This window comes from Oncorhynchus nerka, unplaced genomic scaffold (genome assembly GCF_034236695.1).
Source record: "Oncorhynchus nerka isolate Pitt River unplaced genomic scaffold, Oner_Uvic_2.0 unplaced_scaffold_829, whole genome shotgun sequence".
Lineage (NCBI taxonomy): Eukaryota > Metazoa > Chordata > Actinopteri > Salmoniformes > Salmonidae > Oncorhynchus > Oncorhynchus nerka.
Genome location: NW_027040438.1, coordinates 206,089 through 214,647, shown reverse-complemented (window position 1 = coordinate 214,647; position 8,559 = coordinate 206,089).

Below are 8,559 nucleotides of genomic sequence, written 5' to 3'. Positions count from 1 at the left end.
TCTGATGATGAAACCACCTTACATCTCTACTAGGCCAGTCTGATGAAACCACCTTACATCTCTACTAGGCCCGTCTGATGAAACCACCTTACATCTCTACTAGGCCCGTCTGATGATGAAACCACCTTACATCTCTACTAGGCCCGTCTGATGATGAAACCACCTTACATCTCTACTAGGCCCGTCTGATGAAACCACCTTACATCTCTACTAGGCCCGTCTGATGAAACCACCTTACATCTCTACTAGGCCCGTCTGATGATGAAACCACCTTACATCTCTACTAGGCCCGTCTGATGATGAAACCACCTTACATCTCTACTAGGCCCGTCTGATGAAACCACCTTACATCTCTACTAGGCCCGTCTGATGAAACCACCTTACATCTCTACTAGGCCCGTCTGATGAAACCACCTTACATCTCTACTAGGCCCGTCTGATGATGAAACCACCTTACATCTCTACTAGGCCCGTCTGATGAAACCACCTTACATCTCTACTAGGCCCGTCTGATCATGAAACCACCTTACATCTCTACTAGGCCCGTCTGATGAAACCACCTTACATCTCTACTAGGCCCGTCTGATGATGAAACCACCTTACATCTCTACTAGGCCCGTCTGATGAAACCACCTTACATCTCTACTAGGCCCGTCTGATGAAACCACCTTACATCTCTACTAGGCCCGTCTGATGAAACCACCTTACATCTCTACTAGGCCCGTCTGATGAAACCACCTTACATCTCTACTAGGCCCGTCTGATGATGAAACCACCTTACATCTCTACTAGGCCAGTCTGATGAAACCACCTTACATCTCTACTAGGCCCGTCTGATGAAACCACCTTACATCTCTACTAGGCCCGTCTGATGATGAAACCACCTTACATCTCTACTAGGCCCGTCTGATGATGAAACCACCTTACATCTCTACTAGGCCCGTCTGATGAAACCACCTTACATCTCTACTAGGCCCGTCTGATGAAACCACCTTACATCTCTACTAGGCCCGTCTGATGATGAAACCACCTTACATCTCTACTAGGCCCGTCTGATGAAACCACCTTACATCTCTACTAGGCCCGTCTGATGATGAAACCACCTTACATCTCTACTAGGCCCGTCTGATGAAACCACCTTACATCTCTACTAGGCCCGTCTGATGAAACCACCTTACATCTCTACTAGGCCCGTCTGATGATGAAACCACCTTACATCTCTACTAGGCCCGTCTGATGAAACCACCTTACATCTCTACTAGGCCCATCTGATGATGAAACCACCTTACATCTCTACTAGGCCCGTCTGATGAAACCACCTTACATCTCTACTAGGCCCGTCTGATGAAACCACCTTACATTTCTACTAGACCAGTCTGAAGATGAAACCACCTTACATCTCTACTAGGCCCGTCTGATGAAACCACCTTACATCTCTACTAGGCCCGTCTGATGATGAAACCACCTTACATCTCTACTAGGCCCGTCTGATGATGAAACCACCTTACATCTCTACTAGGCCCGTCTGATGAAACCACCTTACATCTCTACTAGGCCCGTCTGATGAAACCACCTTACATCTCTACTAGGCCCGTCTGATGATGAAACCACCTTACATCTCTACTAGGCCCGTCTGATGATGAAACCACCTTACATCTCTACTAGGCCCGTCTGATGATGAAACCACCTTACATCTCTACTAGGCCCGTCTGATGAAACCACCTTACATCTCTACTAGGCCTGTCTGATGAAACCACCTTACATCTCTACTAGGCCCGTCTGATGAAACCACCTTACATCTCTACTAGACCCGTCTGATGAAACCACCTTACATCTCTACTAGGCCCGTCTGATGAAACCACCTTACATCTCTACTAGGCCCGTCTGATGAAACCACCTTACATCTCTACTAGGCCCGTCTGATGAAACCACCTTACATCTCTACTAGGCCCGTCTGAAGATGAAACCACCTTACATCTCTACTAGGCCAGTCTGAAGATGAAACCACCTTACATTTCTACTAGGCCCGTCTGATGATGAAACCACCTTACATCTCTACTAGGCCCGTCTGATGAAACCACCTTACATCTCTACTAGGCCCGTCTGATGATGAAACCACCTTACATCTCTACTAGGCCCGTCTGATGATGAAACCACCTTACATCTCTACTAGGCCCGTCTGATGAAACCACCTTACATCTCTACTAGGCCCGTCTGATGAAACCACCTTACATCTCTACTAGGCCCGTCTGATGAAACCACCTTACATCTCTACTAGGCCCGTCTGATGATGAAACCACCTTACATCTCTACTAGGCCCGTCTGATGAAACCACCTTACATCTCTACTAGGCCCGTCTGATCATGAAACCACCTTACATCTCTACTAGGCCCGTCTGATGAAACCACCTTACATCTCTACTAGGCCCGTCTGATGATGAAACCACCTTACATCTCTACTAGGCCCGTCTGATGAAACCACCTTACATCTCTACTAGGCCCGTCTGATGAAACCACCTTACATCTCTACTAGGCCCGTCTGATGAAACCACCTTACATCTCTACTAGGCCCGTCTGATGAAACCACCTTACATCTCTACTAGGCCCGTCTGATGATGAAACCAAATTACATCTCTACTAGGCCAGTCTGATGAAACCACCTTACATCTCTACTAGGCCCGTCTGATGAAACCACCTTACATCTCTACTAGGCCCGTCTGATGATGAAACCACCTTACATCTCTACTAGGCCCGTCTGATGATGAAACCACCTTACATCTCTACTAGGCCCGTCTGATGAAACCACCTTACATCTCTACTAGGCCCGTCTGATGAAACCACCTTACATCTCTACTAGGCCCGTCTGATGAAACCACCTTACATCTCTACTAGGCCCGTCTGATGATGAAACCACCTTACATCTCTACTAGGCCCGTCTGATGAAACCACCTTACATCTCTACTAGGCCCGTCTGATGATGAAACCACCTTACATCTCTACTAGGCCCGTCTGATGAAACCACCTTACATCTCTACTAGGCCCGTCTGATGAAACCACCTTACATCTCTACTAGGCCCGTCTGATGATGAAACCACCTTACATCTCTACTAGGCCCGTCTGATGAAACCACCTTACATCTCTACTAGGCCCATCTGATGATGAAACCACCTTACATCTCTACTAGGCCCGTCTGATGAAACCACCTTACATCTCTACTAGGCCCGTCTGATGAAACCACCTTACATTTCTACTAGACCAGTCTGAAGATGAAACCACCTTACATCTCTACTAGGCCCGTCTGATGAAACCACCTTACATCTCTACTAGGCCCGTCTGATGAAACCACCTTACATCTCTACTAGGCCCGTCTGATGATGAAACCACCTTACATCTCTACTAGGCCCGTCTGATGATGAAACCACCTTACATCTCTACTAGGCCCGTCTGATGAAACCACCTTACATCTCTACTAGGCCCGTCTGATGATGAAACCACCTTACATCTCTACTAGGCCCGTCTGATGAAACCACCTTACATCTCTACTAGGCCCGTCTGATGATGAAACCACCTTACATCTCTACTAGGCCCGTCTGATGAAACCACCGTACATCTCTACTAGGCCAGTCTGAAGATGAAACCACCTTACATCTCTACTAGGCCCGTCTGATGAAACCACCTTACATCTCTACTAGGCCCGTCTGATGATGAAACCACCTTACATCTGTACTAGGCCCGTCTGATGATGAAACCACCTTACATCTCTACTAGGCCCGTCTGATGAAACCACCTTACATCTCTACTAGGCCCGTCTGATGATGAAACCACCTTACATCTCTACTAGGCCCGTCTGATGAAACCACCTTACATCTCTACTAGGCCCGTCTGATGAAACCACCTTACATCTCTACTAGGCCCGTCTGATGATGAAACCACCTTACATCTCTACTAGGCCCGTCTGATGAAACCACCTTACATCTCTACTAGGCCCGTCTGATGAAAACACCTTACATCTCTACTAGGCCCGTCTGATGAAACCACCTTACATCTCTACTAGACCCGTCTGATGATGAAACCACCTTACATCTCTACTAGGCCCGTCTGATGATGAAACCACCTTACATCTCTACTAGGCCCGTCTGATGAAACCACCTTACATCTCTACTAGGCCCGTCTGATGATGAAACCACCTTACATCTCTACTAGGCCCGTCTGATGAAACCACCTTACATCTCTACTAGGCCCGTCTGATGAAACCACCTTACATCTCTACTAGGCCCGTCTGAAGATGAAACCACCTTACATCTCTACTAGGCCCGTCTGATGATGAAACCACCTTACATCTCTACTAGGCCCGTCTGATGAAACCACCTTACATCTCTACTAGGCCCGTCTGATGATGAAACCACCTTACATCTCTACTAGGCCCGTCTGATGAAACCACCTTACATCTCTACTAGGCCCGTCTGATGAAACCACCTTACATCTCTACTAGGCCCGTCTGATGATGAATCCACCTTACATCTCTACTAGGCCCGTCTGATGAAACCACCTTACATCTCTACTAGGCCCGTCTGATGATGAAACCACCTTACATCTCTACTAGGCCCGTCTGATGAAACCACCTTACATCTCTACTAGGCCCGTCTGATGATGAAACCACCTTACATCTCTACTAGGCCCGTCTGATGAAACCACCTTACATCTCTACTAGGCCCGTCTGATGAAACCACCTTACATCTCTACTAGGCCCGTCTGATGATGAAACCACCTTACATCTCTACTAGGCCCGTCTGATGAAACCACCGTACATCTCTACTAGGCCAGTCTGAAGATGAAACCACCTTACATCTCTACTAGGCCCGTCTGATGAAACCACCTTACATCTCTACTAGGCCCGTCTGATGATGAAACCACCTTACATCTGTACTAGGCCCGTCTGATGATGAAACCACCTTACATCTCTACTAGGCCCGTCTGATGAAACCACCTTACATCTCTACTAGGCCCGTCTGATGATGAAACCACCTTACATCTCTACTAGGCCCGTCTGATGAAACCACCTTACATCTCTACTAGGCCCGTCTGATGAAACCACCTTACATCTCTACTAGGCCCGTCTGATGATGAAACCACCTTACATCTCTACTAGGCCCGTCTGATGAAACCACCTTACATCTCTACTAGGCCCGTCTGATGAAACCACCTTACATCTCTACTAGGCCCGTCTGAAGATGAAACCACCTTACATCTCTACTAGGCCCGTCTGATGATGAAACCACCTTACATCTCTACTAGGCCCGTCTGATGAAACCACCTTACATCTCTACTAGGCCCGTCTGATGATGAAACCACCTTACATCTCTACTAGGCCCGTCTGATGAAACCACCTTACATCTCTACTAGGCCCGTCTGATGAAACCACCTTACATCTCTACTAGGCCCGTCTGATGATGAATCCACCTTACATCTCTACTAGGCCCGTCTGATGAAACCACCTTACATCTCTACTAGGCCCGTCTGATGATGAAACCACCTTACATCTCTACTAGGCCCGTCTGATGAAACCACCTTACATCTCTACTAGGCCCGTCTGATGATGAAACCACCTTACATCTCTACTAGGCCCGTCTGATGAAACCACCTTACATCTCTACTAGGCCCGTCTGATGATGAAACCACCTTACATCTCTACTAGGCCCGTCTGATGAAACCACCTTACATCTCTACTAGGCCCGTCTGATGAAACCACCTTACATCTCTACTAGGCCCGTCTGATGATGAAACCACCTTACATCTCTACTAGGCCCGTCTGATGAAACCACCTTACATCTCTACTAGGCCCGTCTGATGAAACCACCTTACATCTCTACTAGGCCCGTCTGATGATGAAACCACCTTACATCTCTACTAGGCCCGTCTGATGAAACCACCTTACATCTCTACTAGGCCCGTCTGATGATGAAACCACCTTACATCTCTACTAGGCCCGTCTGATGATGAAACCACCTTACATCTCTACTAGGCCCGTCTGATGAAACCACCTTACATCTCTACTAGGCCCGTCTGATGATGAAACCACCTTACATCTCTACTAGGCCCGTCTGATGAAACCACCGTACATCTCTACTAGGCCAGTCTGAAGATGAAACCACCTTACATCTCTACTAGGCCCGTCTGATGAAACCACCTTACATCTCTACTAGGCCCGTCTGATGAAACCACCTTACATCTCTACTAGGCCCGTCTGATGATGAAACCACCTTACATCTCTACTAGGCCCGTCTGATGAAACCACCTTACATCTCTACTAGGCCCGTCTGATGATGAAACCACCTTACATCTCTACTAGGCCCGTCTGATGAAACCACCTTACATCTCTACTAGGCCCGTCTGATGAAACCACCTTACATCTCTACTAGACCAGTCTGAAGATGAAACCACCTTACATCTCTACTAGGCCCGTCTGATGAAACCACCTTACATCTCTACTAGGCCCGTCTGAAGATGAAACCACCTTACATCTCTACTAGGCCCGTCTGATGAAACCACCTTACATCTCTACTAGGCCCGTCTGATGATGAAACCACCTTACATCTCTACTAGGCCCGTCTGATGAAACCACCTTACATCTCTACTAGGCCCGTCTGATGATGAAACCACCTTACATCTCTACTAGGCCCGTCTGATGAAACCACCTTACATCTCTACTAGGCCCGTCTGATGAAACCACCTTACATCTCTACTAGGCCCGTCTGATGATGAAACCACCTTACATCTCTACTAGGCCCGTCTGATGAAACCACCTTACATCTCTACTAGGCCCGTCTGATGAAACCACCTTACATCTCTACTAGGCCCGTCTGATGATGAAACCACCTTACATCTCTACTAGGCCCGTCTGATGAAACCACCTTACATCTCTACTAGGCCCGTCTGATGATGAAACCACCTTACATCTCTACTAGGCCCGTCTGATGATGAAACCACCTTACATCTCTACTAGGCCCGTCTGATGAAACCACCTTACATCTCTACTAGGCCCGTCTGATGATGAAACCACCTTACATCTCTACTAGGCCCGTCTGATGAAACCACCGTACATCTCTACTAGGCCAGTCTGAAGATGAAACCACCTTACATCTCTACTAGGCCCGTCTGATGAAACCACCTTACATCTCTACTAGGCCCGTCTGATGATGAAACCACCTTACATCTGTACTAGGCCCGTCTGATGATGAAACCACCTTACATCTCTACTAGGCCCGTCTGATGAAACCACCTTACATCTCTACTAGGCCCGTCTGATGATGAAACCACCTTACATCTCTACTAGGCCCGTCTGATGAAACCACCTTACATCTCTACTAGGCCCGTCTGATGAAACCACCTTACATCTCTACTAGGCCCGTCTGATGATGAAACCACCTTACATCTCTACTAGGCCCGTCTGATGAAACCACCTTACATCTCTACTAGGCCCGTCTGATGAAACCACCTTACATCTCTACTAGGCCCGTCTGATGATGAAACCACCTTACATCTCTACTAGGCCCGTCTGATGAAACCACCTTACATCTCTACTAGGCCCGTCTGATGATGAAACCACCTTACATCTCTACTAGGCCCGTCTGATGAAACCACCTTACATCTCTACTAGGCCCGTCTGATGAAACCACCTTACATCTCTACTAGACCAGTCTGAAGATGAAACCACCTTACATCTCTACTAGGCCCGTCTGATGATGAAACCACCTTACATCTCTACTAGGCCCGTCTGATGAAACCACCTTACATCTCTACTAGGCCCGTCTGATGATGAAACCACCTTACATCTCTACTAGGCCCGTCTGATGAAACCACCTTACATCTCTACTAGGCCCGTTTGATGATGAAACCACCTTACATCTCTACTAGGCCCGTCTGATGAAACCACCTTACATCTCTACTAGGCCCGTCTGATGAAACCACCTTACATCTCTACTAGGCCCGTCTGATGAAACCACCTTACATCTCTACTAGGCCCGTCTGATGATGAAACCACCTTACATCTCTACTAGGCCAGTCTGAAGATGAAACCACCTTACATCTCTACTAGGCCCGTCTGATGATGAAACCACCGTACATCTCTACTAGGCCCGTCTGATGATGAAACCACCGTACATCTCTACTAGGCCCGTCTGATGATGAAACCACCGTACATCTCTACTAGGCCCGTCTGAAGATGAAACCACCTTACATCTCTACTAGGCCCGTCTGATGATGAAACCACCTTACATCTCTACTAGGCCCGTCTGATGAAACCACCTTACATCTCTACTAGGCCCACTGATGAAACCACCTTACATCTCTACTAGGCCCGTCTGATGATGAAATCACCTTACATCTCTACTAGGCCAGTCTGATGATGAAACCACCTTACATCTCTACTAGGCCCGTCTGAAGATGAAACCACCTTACATCTCTACTAGGCCCGTCTGATGATGAAACCACCTTACATCTCTACTAGGCCCGTCTGATGATGAAACCACCTTACATCTCTACTAGGCCCGTCTGAAGATGA